Here is an 18,568-nt window from a genome sequence, read left to right as displayed (position 1 = left end):
GATATGTTAGATTTGGATAGGAAATACCTTGTACTAGAAGTATGTTAAGGTTAGCTATCTGATATCTGTATAAATCAATTGTAATCGAATGTCATGGAACGTTTTCTGCTTAATTGTGTAAATATTGTTTATTTCAATTTTTGATTTATTTGTATGTTTTAATGATTACGGATGGAGGGTTGTACGACCCCCCGCCTCCAAAGAAATCCCTCTCATGTCCTGGTTAATAATGTTTGTTAACGGAAGGGGGGTGGGTCCTCCGGCAGTCCCTGGCCATATGAGAGAGTGACATTGTGTGCCTTAAGAAGACCTGGACCACAGAGTCAGCCACAGGCTCCATTACCCCCAGCAAACATCTCAAATGGTGAGTTGTCGAGTTAACATGCTTTTCATGTCCGTTACTTACTTTTACATGTGTGTTTATTTTAATTTTATTTAAGTTTATCTACGCTGTTCTTCTCTCCCCGTTTCCCCTAAGCTTTCTCTGTCTTTATTTCTCCCTCACCCTATCTCTCTTGTCTCTCTCCTAGTTCCTACTTCCAGCCCGTTGCTCACCTCTTACACCAGTGAAATTGTGAAGGATGAAAAAATATCTAAAATTACTTAATTCATATTGACTATCTGCGGACACCCAGGCGTAAAGTACCACTTTGCTTCAAACCACAGTAGAAAATGTTCTAATTTTGCTATCATTAACATCACTTTGCGTGCATTTAATATGTTGAAATAAAATAAAACACATTATATGACGTACAGTTCATACACATAAAAGTGACCTCAATCTGAGTGGTATAGTAAAATTTGTCAGGAACTGTATTTGTGGTCGATTTTGCAATCACAGGTTTCGTGCAAATTGCAATCAAACCTTGAGTTATTGTGTGCACAATATCCTCCAAGTATGCAAACCAATGCAATTGGGGGATTATAGTGTGAGAAAGCTGATTTCCAAGATCTTTACTGCACAGTGGAATTATACAAAATTAAGGCCCCCCAGAGCGTGATGAGGTGCACCTGTTATCTCATTGAGCTGAATGCGGTCCCCCTAAAGAGTTGGAGCCCCCCATAAAGGGTTGGTGGTACCGGTGCACCACAGGGGCTGCAGGATACCGGCGTTATGTCCCATTCTTGAGCCTTTTTCAACATGACAAAACTGAATCAAGCACAAAATAAATCTGATACGTGTGCAAAGTAACTGTTTTTTGTGTCCATTTTCAACACGGTGCCGAGAATTGAGCCACAAATTAGACTCAATAAACTCTGAATGGTACTAGGCAAGTTGATTTATTAAACATTTATGTTTTGCAATGGACAACAGTTGAGCATGTGAATAATTATGTATCTCCCATCACCTGATATGATTTTGCATGTCAATCAGATGCCTAAATGCTGAAAGCTGCTTTTTGTCCCTGGAAGTGGTGACTGGAAATACAATCTTGGTGATATTGTTGTGACGGGAGTACCATGTTCTAAGGATTATATTTTATGTCTGAACTTGCCTTTAGGCACTAAAACCTCTTGGGGAATGTGTAAAACATATGTTATGGCTACAATTTTTAGCAAATTGAGGAAGTACTGGTTTTACTACTGGTTTTACTACTACTGGTTTTACTACTTTCGCCTTAAATTGATATTTTTTGAGCCTCCAATATTTAAATCCACACTGCACTCCAATACATATTTGCAAGTAAGCAAACACTTTGCATATTTTTTAATATTATTGCCTAAATGTATTTTTACCAATTATTTCTGACTCTTCTGTTACTATGTGTACTGGAGTACTAGCAGAACATGTAGGGCCCTCCTCCCTTTCAAACTATGCCTCACTCTCCGGTCTTCTTCCACGTTTGTTTAAGCTTCACAAAAGCTGAGATTCTGCATTGTGCTACTTCCCATTCTCTGTTTAGAGCAAATGCAGGAGTCTTAGATTAGTATTAAGAGACTTACTGTGAGCAAATCTCTATGCGCTCATGTCTGTAAAATATATGCACAAACGGGTAGTTAACAGGTGGCATGCAGGCAGACACAAACGCAGGCAGTGGATGCATTTTCATGAGTACAAAAATGAAGCAGGGACACAAATGGAAGAAACACACAGGAGGACATAGATGTGTAAGAAAAGCAGGCATGCATATACAGGCAAGATGCACTGGCATAGAGGAACGCAGAGGAATGAGGCATGCAAAGTAAGCAAACATAAAACAAGGTGTGTAAACAAGCCAAAGAAGTGGGCTTGGAGGTAAGGAAGAGCCCCAGGCATGCCATAGACATGGCTGACTGAAGACGAGAAGGAGTCCCTTTCAAATTGATGTTTAGGGGTCACAGACTGTCCGTGAAATTAACGGACGTTTAGTCAGTCACCCTACTCCTAGTTCCAACCCTATGTTCCAGGAATATCCTACCCTTCAAACGATGCCTAAGCGGCCCAACCCTCCCTGGTTTGGCAATACAATGTGTAAGGTTTTCTATAGTTGTGTAAACAAAAAACAATTGCAGAAGACGGAGCATGTGTCAAAGACAGGCAGGATTGTTATACTTTCATGGACCAGGGCAGAGATTCTGTGTTATATACTTTTTCAAATTTTTTTAATGGTTTTACAGTGATTGCGTAACTTACACTACGTACACATAAATAACTGCCCATTCCCAGAAGAGTGTGCCCAACAGCGAAGGTGAAAGACAGAAGTAACGTACAGACACAGCCTCAATGTGTTCCACAGACAGATGTCTTTTTCTGGCCCAGATTTTCTGTGGAAGATTTATGCCCTCATTCAGCTAATTCAGGTGACAAAAGGTGTCACATTAGCAGAGGTTTACTCTGTCTAGCATGCTGTCTCATTGTTCACTTTGAGGCTTATTTAGGGGAAAATGGCGTAGGGTAGTGCCGCAAGTCTTCCTGCTGCGCTGCCTTACACCAATGTGAAAGGGTAGGAATGCACCGTATTTATGCAATTCTGGGCATTCCTGTCCTTTTCCCATGCGCTGACTCACAATGGACTGTGCAGTGCCAATGCAGGTACCCTTGCACCATGGTGCAAGAGTGTCAGTATTGCATGCAGGATTGTTTTTGTGGAGGAAGAAGGAGCACCTTCCTGCACAAAAACTATCCTGAGAGGTGTTTTCTCTTTGTGTTTGCAGTACACATGGCAAGAAGAAAAAACAAGCATAAATAAAGATATTTCTCCTGGTTACACCTGTTGTCGGGAGGTGTGAGGTTTTGGTGCTTACCCAGCTTTGCATGATTTGGTAAATCTTGGGCAGCATTGAAACCCATGGGTGTTGCGTGGGCAAACCCACCACAAAGCCCATGGAATGCCTCCCTGGCGCAGAGAACAGCAACACAGCAACTTGCCTGCTTTGTATAACTCCATATCTATGAGGCAAACTATCACAAATATATCCCAGAGTTATGAGTTTCCGTTAAGAAAGTTGAATGGGCAATAGGGATATCTTTACATTTTGTTGTCAGCTTGTCAAAAGTGCTATGTGTTCAGAGGACAAATGTTAGGCTGTGTCTTCTGATACATTTTGGACACATTTCTCCTTATACCTTTAACATGTGAATTGGTGTTCACATAATTCCCTAGCTTTGCATTCAAAGACATAACAGAAAAGTGGACTAATTGACAATCTTGTTGTGGTGATAAAGGACATGTGAAAACAAAGGATGTAAACTGAAAGCAAAGGGCTGCTTTTAAAATGACCTCAGGTGCTCAGCAGTGCACACATGCACATGCAGAAAGGGCTCCTGGACTTTCAACGGCCATGCCCTATTATTTACTACTGACATATAGGTAGTTTTAATACCCCTATCCTATTATCTACTAGGGACTTATAGGGTAGGTCATGCCAATTGCAAGTGTACCCTATTATATAGTGCACCCCAATGCATGTGAGTGTGTTCACTTGTGTTTTCAACATAACACTGCCCCTGGGCCTGGTTAGACAGAGCTCGGGGGCAGTCAGTGAGTTACCACCAGTACCAGTCAGCCAAATCGGGGCTGCACAGGACACCCAGGATGACTTTGCAACAGATGAAAACAAGAGGCTTTTTTAATAGGATAAAAACATCTAAGACACTTTTCTTGGTGATGTTCAAATGATGCATATTTGCTGAAACCTGATTTCCACACATTATTGATTGTGTGCTATATAGTTTTATCAGTAAAAATGCATGTTGGCATTTTGTTGCCATTTCAATGTAAAATGTTCTGTATGTAAAAGACAGTGCCCCCTTCTGATCTACAATAATGCCTCAACAATGTATACAATTTTTAGTCTGTAGCACACTTGAGTGCATCAATGAAAATCAGAAGACTACAGCTCACATAAATGAAACAGCCCAATAAGTATATTATTTCCCATATACAGGTAAAATAAGAAGGGCTGATATACGGCTAGCCAGGGAATTATATAGTAACGTCAACTCATATCTAACCTTTCTGCCACCCTTCTGCCACACTCAACAGTCAACAGTCAATTGTAGCTCATGCATACTAGTTAATAACTAATTTTTCCTGCTCAATACTCTTACCCTCACACAAGACCAATCTGCTATGTGTCTTTTCCATCCCACAGTATTGTACCAGCCGCTAAACCAGTCATCGCCAGCTGAACAGACGTGGAATACTTGAAGTGATCTGACACATAAAGCTGCCCAATCAGAGGACTGCACTCTGGTCCATTACTGCTTGTCCCAATATGCTACATTCCATGAGTGCTACTTTACATCTCAATACAGCACTCAGATATGGGATGCTAGTAACAAAGTCCATCCCAGCAGATCTTCACAACCAATTCTCGTGCCAAACATGCCTGGTCAGGACTATGAACTGTAAATAAAATATCAGACTGGACAACCCAGTGCAAGAACCATATAAGTAGACTATGATCATATGAAATACCATAAAAGGCCTGAACAGTTGCTCAAATCTGCCAGCATACCTGAAAACCGTGAAGTATACTTTTGTCCCTCACACCTCCCCACATTTCTCCTTACATAATAGACACACCTCAGTGGTCAACACACACAACATGGAAACACTTCTCACATAGGATCAAATACAAAGCCAACCAAGTGTTAGTCACAATTACCTCTCTTCCCGCAGGCACCCTATCTCAGGCCTATGCCACCCCCTCACCACCACCACGATGATCTACACACAATAATGAAGGCTATGGTTTTCTTTGTTCCTCTGCTTTGGTGCTACAACTAGAAGTGTTCACAGATGACTGTGGCAGCATGATTGAAAAAGTTTCAGCCAGGTGTGGAATTTGCCCAAAGAAATTCTTCCAATCACTGCGAAGCCTTTAAGAGTTATAGGGCTGTATAGAAGTCCTTCTATTCCACTTGGTACAGGATGTATGAGGGGGCAGTGGTAGGTGGGCCAGTCCAGTGAGCAAGAGGAAAGTAAACACCTTGGACTGCACCATACATGCGGCGCATTTTCCTTGATTGCGCTGGACACACCTTTTAAAAGGTAAGTCCGGCGCATTGAAGGAAAATTCACAGTATTATAATGAATGCTCTTCCCTCAGGGCAGTCACAAACTTGTGCTGCCCTGGGCACAGCGCAGCCATATGAAAAACGGAGTGGCTGCTTTGAAGTTTCTCCGTGTTTTCACAGTGCTGGCAGCAACCTGCCTGCACTTTTAAAAGGGCTTAGAGATCCCCTTGCAGGCAGGTGCAGTGAGTGACAGCACCTGCCTGCAAGGGGATGTCTTGGGTTGCATAGGACCCTCTTTCCCACCTCCAGAGGGCTGCTCTAAGGGGGCACACTGACAGCATGCCACCTTTTAGGTGGCACACTTTCAGTGCACCTCCTGACAGCTTCTTTGCCTCTGTGTCCACATCTGTAATATAGTGCGTGCACAGAGGCAAAGGGATTCCCTCACATTCATGGGGCATGCCCCCATGCAAATGAAAGAACGCATCGAAAAGATGGAGCTGGCGCTTTATGTGCTCCAGCGCTATTGGTATTACAGAAGGGACCACACAAGCATCTGTGACCCCTTCTGTAATACCAAATTGCCACGGTGGTGCGCAAAGCAGGCGCAAACGCCTGTTGCGCCCTGGGAACTTTGTGTAATACGGCCCCGGATATGAATACAGTATGCATCTACATCTCAGCTTTGTTGGGTATTTTACAAAGTACATTTAGGAAAAAAACACAATGTCTGATAATGAGTCAGGCGAAGGTGCTGCAGAGGCAAATTCATATCAGATTGTGAGGCTTATTCGGATGCAACATCTACCTTGCAGGCAAGCTTCTTTTGAGAGACACCCAAGAAAAAAGAAAATAAGTGGTTTGTGAAGTACAGGCCAGAATAGAAACTTACACTCCACAACATCTGGAAGTCATCAGAAGATGTGTACAAGGCCAGGTACAACCTGTGTAATAAAGACTTTTCCATTGCCATCGGAGGAGAGGGGGATATCAAAACTCATGAGGCAGGAGCACAACATAAGTAAAATGCCTCAGGCAGGGCGAAGATGGCAACAATTTAATTATATGTTATCAACAAGGACTAGCTATGTGTGACCTTAATATAGGACTCTGAACTGTATTATCAGCAGGCACCTATTAGGTATTTTCATGAAGCCCTCACCCACCAACCTAGTTGGTGGCATGCTTCATCATCGGGCCCACCCACTGACACCTAATGTGTCCCGAGAGTGCAGTGTGGTGAATTGTGAAGTGAAGTTAAAACGGCTAGACGGTGGTCCCGGTACCCGAGGGTGAATTACATTTTAATAATGGGCCTCGGTTAGCGGTTAAAAACAAGGCAGGTGGATGTTGTGGATGTTGTGGTGGTAAAATTAAGACCTCATACATCCGGTTGTGGTCGACATGTTTCAGCCAGTGCCTTTAGTAATGCTGGCTTTCCTCAGGACCGTAAATAGTGCAGGTTAAAAACAAGTGAGTGTGATCAAACTATGTGTCGCACTCACTAAGGTGCTATAAGTGTGCGAGGGGGATTCCCTCACCAAGCAGACGCTAGCGATTTGATGCGAATGCTCCCTGGAGTGATTCAGCAAGGGGTTTTGACTGGGATTCTAGGTCAAGGCCTGTGGGGTACCTGTTGTGCCGTCATCAACCTCCGGAGGTTGATGACGGCAATACAGGTACACTGTACAAGCTGTGGTAGACACCAACTTGCCATGTGCGCAGAAATGGCTGAATGTTTTGTCAAAGTTACCTTGCGATGTTCTGAACATAAAATAAATCATGTCATTCATACTTAGCTTACCAGGCAATAATGCACCTGCTGAGAGGATGGTTTCTCAATTGAAGTTCACCTGGACTGTCACACATAATAGGTGTGATGTTGAGCTTGTTAAGGCAGAATTGCAGATCCGGGTGAACATGAAACGTTTGTGTGCAGACTTCTGCCAATTTGCTCTTTAGGTACAAAGAAATTCTGAAGTGTGTTAATTCTGTGAAAAAGTAAAATTTCTAAAACCAGCACTAAAACTAATATTGCTACTGTCTGTGAGTCCATAGCAATCATATTAAGGGAGAAAAATCCTGTTTCTTACATCAGTGTTCAAATTTTGCTTGGTGTGTCTCATTACTTTTAACCTATTATATACTTATTTTAACTTGGATTTATGTTTGTTGTCTATTTACTTACAAACTATTGTGCAACCTCATTTGTAGGTTTTTTAAAATGTACACTTTGTCCCTAATCTTTGTCCTGATTCTTTACCTTCCATACTGAGTTTTAGTCCAGAATTTTGACCCTTTGTCCTGAATTTTTTCACTCACCTTCATGCATTTGCATCCATGCCAGTTGGTCACACTAACTGGGAACAATTTAAAGGTCCCACCACTACATAGTTGATCCACTCTCCTCAGGACCTTGACATACCAAAAACACAGTAGAATGGCTTCGCATCAATGTATAAGGCTGCATTTTGCCAAAAGAGGGCCTTCTGATGTACTTGCGGGGTTATGACCATAAGCGTGAGGGCCTCATTTCACTTCATGACTTGTAAGATCAGGTTTTCAGCTACTGCTTGATCCAAAGTAATGAGAGGAATGGGAATTAGCAAGTTTGATTGCCCCAAGAGGTGGCACTCAGATCGTACCTACCATGAGCCTCAAGGCGAGTGTACAGGCCAACGGCTAGTTGAAAAAAATGAAAGGCCAGACTATACAGCTGCCAATGATGCTCACATCTTGGGTTTATGCCTACTTCAAAGATTTTATCTCTTCTTCTATACTGCCCACAAGTTGTTTAAGAATCCGCAAAGGGCAGCATGCTAAAGAAAATGCTCAATCGGGTGGCGCAACCATTTTTTTTTTTTAAATATATCTTTTTATTAAACCATCTGGTCACAACTTTACATAGACACATTAGAGTCAATGGAACAATCATGGAGACTTGACAGTTACACAGCACAGCACGATGTGAGAAGGGCCCGGGAGTAGAGGAGAGACTTACCGGACTAGTGCTGGGTGGGGAGCCACAATCACGGGTTCCATCTCAGCGCCTTAACACAGGACTACCGAAACCATGCTCCTCTACTGTTTCTCCGCAGGAACAATTCGGCAGGAATGACCCCGAAGTAACCCCTACGAAAGCAGGCAGCATTAGGGACGATCCAATGAAAAGCGGCCTGGTTCAAAGGGCAGAGGCAGAGAGCAGTGGCGCGAAAGGAGTAAAAGGACGCCGGAGTGATGAAGCAAGGAGAGAAGACGCGGGACCCGAGCAGGAAGACGCGGGACCCGAGGAGGAAGACGTGGGACCCGAGACACCGGACGCAAGACCCCCCAGTAAACCAGGAGGAGGGAGAAGAAAGCTGGTGTGAGGACTGGTGGTGTCCGGAGGATGCTGGGTAGCGGCCGCGACTCTGGAGAGTTGCGGCGGAGCCGGTGAGTAATAACGGCTCAAGGGTACTGGGAAGTGGGGAAGCGGGAGGGAGTACAGGGTGGGGCCAGAGATAAAGGGAGGCTGCTATACGTCTTCGTGGCCTACATTATTGATCAATACTGCAGACTATTGTATTTTTCTATTTTTGTTATTTCTTGAAGCAATCACCACCTTGACGTCGTCTTGATCCCATTGAGCACCCCTTATACCTCTCCCTAGGCACTTAAAACATACCTAACCCTCTTTCTTCCTGAACTCGACTTGGGCCCCTTATACCTCTCCCTAGGCACTTAAAACATACCTAACCCTCTTTCTTCCTGAACTCGACTTGGGCCCCTCGGTATTTCCACTTGTCCCGGCTTTTGCACAACCAATCTCTCTAGAACACAAAAGTTGTGGTGAAGGGAGATATAAAACAACAGTATTTAGAACCTCATTCTCACGGTTCCCTCATTTGTTTTTCCATCCTCCTATGAGCCTCCGGGGAGACCGCCTCGGTCAAGAGGATAAGGAGAGCAAGTCAACACCTCTGCCTGTCTCGACCCCCTCCAGCTCATCACCAGAGTCATCAGAAGAGGAAGAACCCAAGGGACAGTCAACCAACCAACTCACAACCCCTTCTGTTATCAATAAATCACCTTCTTTTAAACCACTTCTCCAGCCTCCTTGCCTGTTTATCAAACCTGCCCTCCCACACACTCCAATTGCAGTTAGACATGATAGTTGTTTAATATTACGATGATGTTGGATCGTCTGGGGAAGGAAGGACAAGGGGGTCACACATATTCCCACGATACACATTCCATCTACTCCATGTAGAAATCCATTTCTGGGGGCACCCACGTGCAACATAGACAGTTTTTTCCCTTAACATACACCAGTCCATATCTGCCATCCAGGCTGCGGGCGTCGGTGGCATTGCTGCCCACACAGGCGTGCAATCTTCCTTTTTGCTACCGTTTGACCCAAAGTTGCACATCACCTCATTAGGAATTCACCACATCAGATTTTGAATGTGGATGATATGCTCTCTGCACCAGCAGGGGGTCTGTATGATTGAGGGCGTTAGATGGTCTGTAAAGAAGCTTTGAAGTACCTCACTAATGTCCTTATCTGGCACCCAGGTTCTACAGACCAGAACTAAATGTTGGTTGCCATTTTAGAGCTGTCCTAACTTTACATTTACCTTCAAGTAATAAGTAATAACAGAGATTTTATGGTCCTCTGTCTAACTCCTGTCCATTTTTGAAGTTCTGGAGGATGTAGCGATCAACCCACCCTCTACCAGCTGGCCCTGGGATCCCAATGAAGTGACCATTCTTTCCATTTTTAACAGCTTGGCCCCCCACCTCTTCCATCCTGAATTGCATTGCCACCATTGCTTTTTCCACTGTATCCAGATTCTTCACAATGGTGACCAATGCTCTCATTGTTTTTCTATGAAGTTTCAGGAGTCTGCTTGTGAGTACTGGTTTAAATTATTCTATCTCACATTCCCTTTCTCCTTAATGAATGCTGAGCACAAAAATCCCATTTATCACTTTTACCTTGTTTTACCTCCTTGATGTTGGCCTGCATCTGTGACCATGGGTCAGATTGGCCACTGTGGCATTGAGTATCCTCCTCCGCAGACGACACCTCCCACATAGCCGATTAAGCAGGTCCTGGTTAAAACCAGCTTACTCCTCCTTCTATCAGTGGACTCAGTCTCTCCTTAAAATTGATTGCGATTTGTGCACATCCAATATTGCGTTGCCGTGCATCCCTGTTACTGGCATCTCTGCGGCCCCAGCAGCCTCCTTCTCTCAGTGCCTGCCCCTTGGATCACTCCATAGCAAAGATTGGGCCTTGTCAATCATTATTTTCTTCAACACCATGGGTGTACCACAGAATCAGCTAAAAGTCTCCACCTCATCTATAGCAGTGGGCCTTCAAGCCCATCAGCTGATCCATGCCTAAAGAAAAGTCAAACTAGGCAGGGTGCTCAGAGAAACGAAGTTATCAAGCGTGCCCGTTGCTTCCATCCTCATCATTATGTTTTTTTTATACAAGTACTATTTCTCCTAAATGTCTAATACAAATCTTACATGTAAGTGAAAGTATATTGATGCAAGAATGTAAATGGATCTAAACAAACTATAATCATCAAGATCGTCACTAGCAAAGCAACTGAGGCAAGGGAGGTAGAATCAGCTGCAATACAAGCAGTCAAAGCCACAAACAGATAATGTGTTTCAGCACATGCAACAGCGTTTACAGAAGATAAAGTCACCATAACTACTGCTAATCACAGATGAGGACAAGAAGGTAGAGTAAGCACAAAAACTACAACACAGAGATAAGTGGAGTTTGGCACAGGCTCACCATGGTTAAGATGTGGCTTAGCAGATTTTTCACTCGGCTACCTTCACTTTCACCTCCCTCAGGTGGAGGTCTCGGAAAGGGGTTCCACATCAAGTGGGGGTGCCGGTTTGCAAAATAACCAGAAGGCAGCATATTGTTTCTCTGTAAAGTAAATAAATCAATAAAATCCATGCACTTCAGGTCTGATTCTCACAACATCCACTCTCTAGTAGGTCTTGTATCTTGTCACTAGCAGCCCTCGCCAGGCAACGTCTGCAGTGCCAGATTAAACCCTAAGGAAGACCCTAGGCAGTCAAAATTTCGGGTTCCCCCTTGCAAATTATCTCCCAATACGTTTTTAATTTTAACAACCAAAAACTTTAATAAACCAATTTAATTACATAAAACTAAACATGAACAATTATTGATGTCATTAAACAAAAATTAATTGGAAACAATTTAAGAAAGCTTGATTGTAATTTTCTTTCAAGATCAAATCAATATCATGTTGATCCGTGGTTGCGGGCCCCTAGATGGAGTGGGAACCATAGGCGAGGGCCTACTTTGTCTGTTTGTAATCCGGAACTGCTCACCTACAGCCTGTGCTGTTTTTGACTAAGGCATGGTGTGTCACAACAGTGTTGTGAGCGCACCACCTAATTCACACGAACTCCCAAGCTTGGGCAAGAGAAGAGGGTTTGAAAGGTCATTGTTTAATTGGTTGATTAACATATATGCCTGTCACTTTGCACAGATCAGCTTTCAGAAGTGCTATGAAGAGTGGCCATGCAGAAGCTGACAAAGTGGGAGAAATCTTTCAGTACATATTCGGGTCCGAAGGGTCTCCTATCCAGTGTCCATACTTTTCTTATGGAGGGAGTTGAGACCCAGGAGGGGTCTGATATGAACCACTGGTCTTGGTGAATAGCATCTTTTACCATGCATACAAAAACCACACGTGGCTTAACAAAATAGTAAGTACCCCGACTGTATCGTTACCACGAGTTCCATTACAACACAATTCATCACAGCAACTTGCTTTAGCGAAGTGCTGGACTTTTGAATAGTTTAAATTACTAGTTGGTGTATCCCAAGGCAAGGTGTTGGACTTAAAATCCAACACCAGTCCAACACTGCATTCCCTAAGGCAAGTCGCTGTTATGACTTGCGTTGTAATTGAACTTGTGGTAACATCTCATTTGTGGTACTGACTGTGTTGTGATGGCACTGCGATGTAATGCCTGTGTTGTGATCGATGTTTCCGGTCTTGATACTTCACCTGCCCAATCCAATTGAAACTACAGCAAAACTGGAGGATACCCCATCCTTGTGTAAAAGCTGCAGCAGAAGGGTCCCATAATGATTTTGTGGTATACCACGTGCGCCAGCTAAAGCACATGTGTGGTCATGAGAGGATGTTGTTCACATGTGGTGGGAGTGCCCCTAGCTGACTTTCCACTGGAAGGAGGTTCTAAGCCACATTAGAGAGTGGTGGGCTGTCCGTCGTGGGCGGTCCGGCAACTATAAAACTGGCCCTTCGACCCGAGGGCTATAATCGCATGTTGCAGGAGAGAATTGGCGAATTATCTTTAATATGCTGCTCGCAGCAAAACAGCTGATAGGACAGGTGCTGGATTCGCCCAGGGTCCCTACCATGCATGAATGGGTGAGAAAGTTGTGTTCTTCAATAGTAGAGGAAAAACTTACATGGGGGCTTTATGATATGGATCGCAAATTTAAACCTCAATGGCAGATGATCTTAGTTGAATACTTGTCAGAAAGTGAGGGGGAAGGCTTCTTTAAAAAAACTAAGGGGCATATTACCAACAACTAGCGATAATTATCGCTATGTTGGCTTAGCGGCAATATTTTTATCGCCGTACTGCGGCGATTTTTATCGCTTAGGAACCTTGCTATTACCAAGGTTTATCTCCGAAGCGATAAAAATTGGCCGAAATGCATGAATATCGCTGAAAAGTCAGCGATATTCATGCATTACCGAGCTAATGCTCTTAGCCATGTTATCCACCGACCATTGGATAACATGGCTAAGAACTGCTCAGGGGCAGGTGTTAGCTTTTGGAGATATTCGCGCTTAGCGCGAATATCTCCAAAAGTTGGTAATAGGAGATAGCGATGTTAGCGACTGTTTCCAGTCGCTAACATCTTGGCACGCCCACTTTGCATGTCATTAGTGATAAATTTCACTGACATGCAAACCTGGGCCCAAGATGGTCGCTATCTCCTACTAGCTGTCGCTAACTGGTGTTAGCGACAGCTAGGTAATAGGGAGATAATTTTATCTCCGCTTTCTTGGCTTTTAAAGCCAAAAAAGCGGAGATAAACCCCCTTGATAATATGCCCCTAAATTCGAAATGTCGGTGTGTGTTTTCCTGGTCTGGCCAAAGCTGAGAAACTGTAAGTGCTGTAATAATATCCACTGGACTTTCTTCTGATTGTACTATGGCATGATGTTTCAATAAACTATCTGTGGAGAAATAATAGTGCTGTGAAGGCTTCTTCAATCACAAACACGTATGTACAAAGGGTGTGGAGACAAATGTTTTGCTCATTTCTTTCCGGTGATTTCTATGCGTCCAGAGAGAATCCTCTAGAAATGACTGGCATACTCCGGTGCTATCGAGGACAAGATTTCATCACACTTCTTAAAATTAGACAGATACAAAATTGAAATCGTTCTAAACTTTCCTGGAATCTTTCCTACCCAATACTTGATTTGTTCTTTTGAGTAAGGTGTGCAGCACAGGCACATATTAGAAAAAATAAAGGTGCAGGCTCTGAACACTTATGAGAGTTTGTAGAGATTGACAGTTTCTAACAGGCTTCAATGACCTTTGCCACTGCAGTCTTTTCATTTCATCTAGTGCTTTTCAGAAATGCAAAGTAAAGGCTGAAATAAGTGGCTCAGGGTTGCAAAGGTCATTGGAGTGTGGCAAAGCTGACAGCAGCAGAACCATCTCTGTTAAATCTCTTCTCAACCAATCACAATTATTTTTCTTAGGGGCGTAACACAGGCCCCTGCAGCCCACGGTGCGGGGGAGGGGGGTGCCCTAGCTCCAAGGGGCCCCCTCGGCACTGAACTCTGGCCGGGAGAGCTCCCGATTGAGCCCAGGCGGGGCCCCCACTAAGTACCGTGCAGGAAGGCTACCTCACTTTTCATTACACCAGTGAATTGTCTCTTACCACTGAAAAAACAAATCAACCAAGGAATGATTTTTATAAGGTCAAGAAAATTATTATGTTGAACCTCACTTGTTTTTCTTTAAAGATAAAATAGGCTTCTGAGAGGTTGTGTTCAGGCAGCAGTAATGCCACTGTTCCTTAAACACAGAAAGGATTCATCACTTGCAGTGCAAGATTTTGTGCAACACACAGATGAGGGGGTATTGCTTTCAAAAGTGGGCCAGGTACAGTGACACCAGTCACCCCTACTTCAGGCCTTTATCCCTAAGGCAGGGTGCACTATATCATATCAATCAATCAATCAAGGACATTTATAGAGCGCACTACTTACCCGGAGGGTCTCAAGGCGCTTGGGGGGGGGGGGGGGTGCTGCTACTGCTCGAACAGCCAGGTCTTGAGCTTCTTCCTGAAGGAGAGGTGGTCTTGGGTCAGGCGCAGGTCGGTCGGGAGGGAGTTCCAGGTCTTGGCGGCCAGGTGGGAGAAGGACCTTCCTCCTGTTGTCGTTCTTCGGATGCGGGGGACGGCGGCGAGGGCGTGACTGGCTGATCGGAGGAGGCGTTTGGGAGCGTAGAAGTTGATGCGGTTGTTGAGGTAGCTCGGGCCTTGATCGTGTAGGGCTTTGTGTGCGTGGGTGAGGAGACGGAAGGTGATTCTCTTGTTGACGGGGAGCCAGTGCAGGTCTCTCAGATGTCCGGAGATGTGGCTGCGTCGGGGGATGTCGAGGATGAGTCTGGCTGAGGCGTTCTGGATCCGCTGGAGTCTCTTCTAGAGCTTGGCGGTGGTTCCGGCGTAGAGGGCGTTGCCGTAGTCCAGTCGGCTGGTGACGAGGGCCTGGGTGACCGTCTTCCTGGTCTCGGTGGGGATCCACCGGAAGATCTTCCGTAGCATGCGCAGGATGTTGAAGCATGACGAGGAGACGGCGTTGACTTGTCTGGGCATATCATATGTGTGGGCATATCAGCATGAACAGATATGCCTCTACAATGTCCAGTCCATTATGAGATGTAAGTGCACAGGGAAGCCAAACAGATTACCAGAGCTGGATACTTGTCAACATGAGTTTCCTAGCTCCACAATGGCTTCACTCATTCCTAAGATGTTTGGTACCAAACAGTTTGTCTTAATAAATTATCACTAATGCCACTGTTGAATGTATTACTACATTCATACAGGGGACCCTTTTAGAGGTTCCCCTAAAAATCTACCAAGCACTAGTTTGGTTCCTGACTTGTTTTTGCCAGTTTGCCCCATCAGACATGGTTCTGACCTGATGGGGGGAGAGCACGTGCTCTCAGAGGATAGAGACAAAGCCTCCTCCAGGACACCTCCAGGACACCTCATCAAGGACAGGGGGGCCTTCCTGTTCCACTTTTGGTGGGAGGAAAGGTGGGAAAATTAGTTACATTAGCATGCGGTTTCTCACTTAGCCTACACCATTTTGGGATGGTGAGAAAACCTCCTATCATGGCTAGGGCAGTGCCCCTTTCCACAGGGAGTGGTCGCTAGAGGGTGTAGACTCTCTAAAGGTAGAAAACCCATTGGTTAATACCTATCTCCCCTTGTAATGCCCCAAATTCAGTATTTAGGTATCCCCGAGATTTGAAGATCAGATTTCATGGACAAGAGAAGACCAGTACAAAGAAGACCTGCTGCTCAAGAACTGAAGTCGTGCTGCAGAAGAAAAAGGCATCAAACCCTGCCTGCTGCTCCCAGGACTCAGACATTGCTGCTGCTGTGTTGTCCTGAAACCTGAATGGACTCTAAGCACCCCTGAGCACCTCCAGCCTTCAAGAAATTGCTAAGAAGCTTCCTTAGAGTGAATTTATCACTCCACTGCACACTGCAGGCACCAATCCAGTGAAGTCTGGTTGGTCGACTTGTTGCTAACTGACGACCTTGATGCAGCACCAAAGCAAGGAAATGTGCAATAGCTACAGATGGTTAGATCTGCCTGTCCACCAAGTTTGAAGGCACTAGGGCCTACTGTGGTACTGAAAATTCTGGACCCATGTCATAAACATCGTCGCATCATGACGATTTTAGTATCAATAGACCGAGAATGACGAGTATACTATGCACAAGTATTTTCGTCGTATTCGAGTCACGAGATCACTCTGAAAACAGAGTTATCGTCCTGAACCCTCGGGTTCCATTTTGTGTACGGCAGCCATTTTATGATTGCCCTCAAATAGGCTGATGACTAAGGCCAAAAACGAATCTGAAGGACACGTACACCTTTGCCGACTTCTCTGTGACCTGGGCAAGCTGACTGCCTGAAGCCAAACCTGTTCGGCCAGTTCCTTTCCCAGTGGCCAATCGAGATTAGTATCAAGGCACAACATACCATAAACCTTTCATCGCATACAAACCATGCCTAATCTTACACACATCTGTCTCTGTTTCTTACTTTATGACTTGCTTCACGAGGAGGAGGTGCCCGATTTTATTAGGGGTCCGCCGATATCTGATGAAAATACTGGGCCTTGCCGGGTAATTGATTATGGGCTGGACAAACTGAAAATAAGCTTGTCATCATGATTCTGCTTTTTCTTTGTAGTGAAAATATGTGAAAGGTCAACTGTAAAATAAGGAATGTTTGCCTAAAGCATAATATTTTGTATAAAAGGGATGGCTAGCTTTGTAAGTTTGGGCAGTCTCCTGAGAATATACACCGTGTTGTACTTCTAGGATACCTGTTACTGGCTGCAGCCAATAAATTCGATCTTTGACTTCACCAAGAAGACTCTGTGTTTCTGTAGTCTGAAACAGGAAGAACCCGAAGTCTTAGGGTGTATTCCCTGGCACCGCTGGGTTCTGAAAAACCCAGTACTTCAGTTGGTGCCCAACGGGGGGTGATTTCAGCGGTACCGGTCCAAGCCAGAGGTTCGTGAGGAGCTTCGTGTGAAAATTCTGGAGGAAGGCCAACCACTTCATCGACCCCTGCATGTCGTTCGTGGTCCGAAAGTCTTTCCCGACGGCTACAAAGGACTGCTGCCCTGACTATCGCCCTGTTTTGGACCCTTGATGATTTGTAGAGTGAAACGATAGACGAGTCTTCTGGTGACGTCATCAATACCTCAGTTAAGTATGAGTGGAGCGTCTCCCAGTCCTTAGTTTGGTTCTTAGTTTGGGTATCCCCTTGGGATCTTTGATTTGGAACTTGCAAGTACCAAAGCCGAGGGACTCGTGTATTCACGAGACTATCGTATTCGATATTCCCTTGAAGTTTGAAGCTAGACTAGTGAGCGAAGATGCCTGGTCTTAGCAGACTTGGAAATTTGTTTTGTCTTGGTTGTAATAGGGATTCCCGATTGGAGGACTCGTGTCCGGTTCCTCCGATTGGAACTCCGACCTATGAACTTTATGTGAAACATGGCGTAGGCCCTATCACATATAATGAAGTATGGATCCGATACACCAGGAAAGATGGTGTTTTAAAATGGCCCCAATATGGTAGTTCTGACACAGAGATCCTAGACAATCTGGAGGTTAGACTTTTTAAGAAGAAAGCCCGGCCGGCAATGTTTGACTCTTTCCGCCTATGGCGTAAGGAAGCCAAACAGAAGGAAATTAAATTAGCAAAGAAAAATAAAAGAGAAAAGGGTATCTCGATAATGCAAGCTGCTATACAGTTTAAAGACAACGAAGAAGAACAAGCGAGTGAGCAGTTGCACAGGCAACGTAAAATGGCGATTGACAAATGTTATCCAGTTTTGCCGCCTCTTCAGCAAGATGCAGCAAAAGAACTAGAAAAAGACCCTTTAATGTCTCATTTGTTGAGTTCGCCACCCCCCTATGCGCAGAGTGCTACAGCACATCCGCAACCTTTAGTTGTGCAACCCCCAGTTGTTTTGCCTCAGGTTCTTCCACAACCGCCAGCACCTCTTCAGTTGGCTCCTACTCTTCTGGTCCAGCATTCTCAAGGGCCACTGACTTCGCTACCTGCTCCGCTACCTGTTCCGCATTCAACTCCTGCAACTTCTTCACCTGTTCTTACTACCTCTGCTACTGTTCCTACGTTGACCTTTTCTCAGTCTGCTTTATCTCCCGTCCTGTCGACTTCTCCTTCTGTTCGACAGAGAATGACTGACACTGTTGCTAGTCTTATATTTCCTCTCTTTGGGTCGTCTGGTGTGACCCCTGATTCG

This window comes from Lissotriton helveticus, chromosome 3_1, assembly GCF_964261635.1.
Source record: "Lissotriton helveticus chromosome 3_1, aLisHel1.1, whole genome shotgun sequence".
Lineage (NCBI taxonomy): Eukaryota > Metazoa > Chordata > Amphibia > Caudata > Salamandridae > Lissotriton > Lissotriton helveticus.
Note: the sequence above shows the minus strand (reverse complement) of the source record.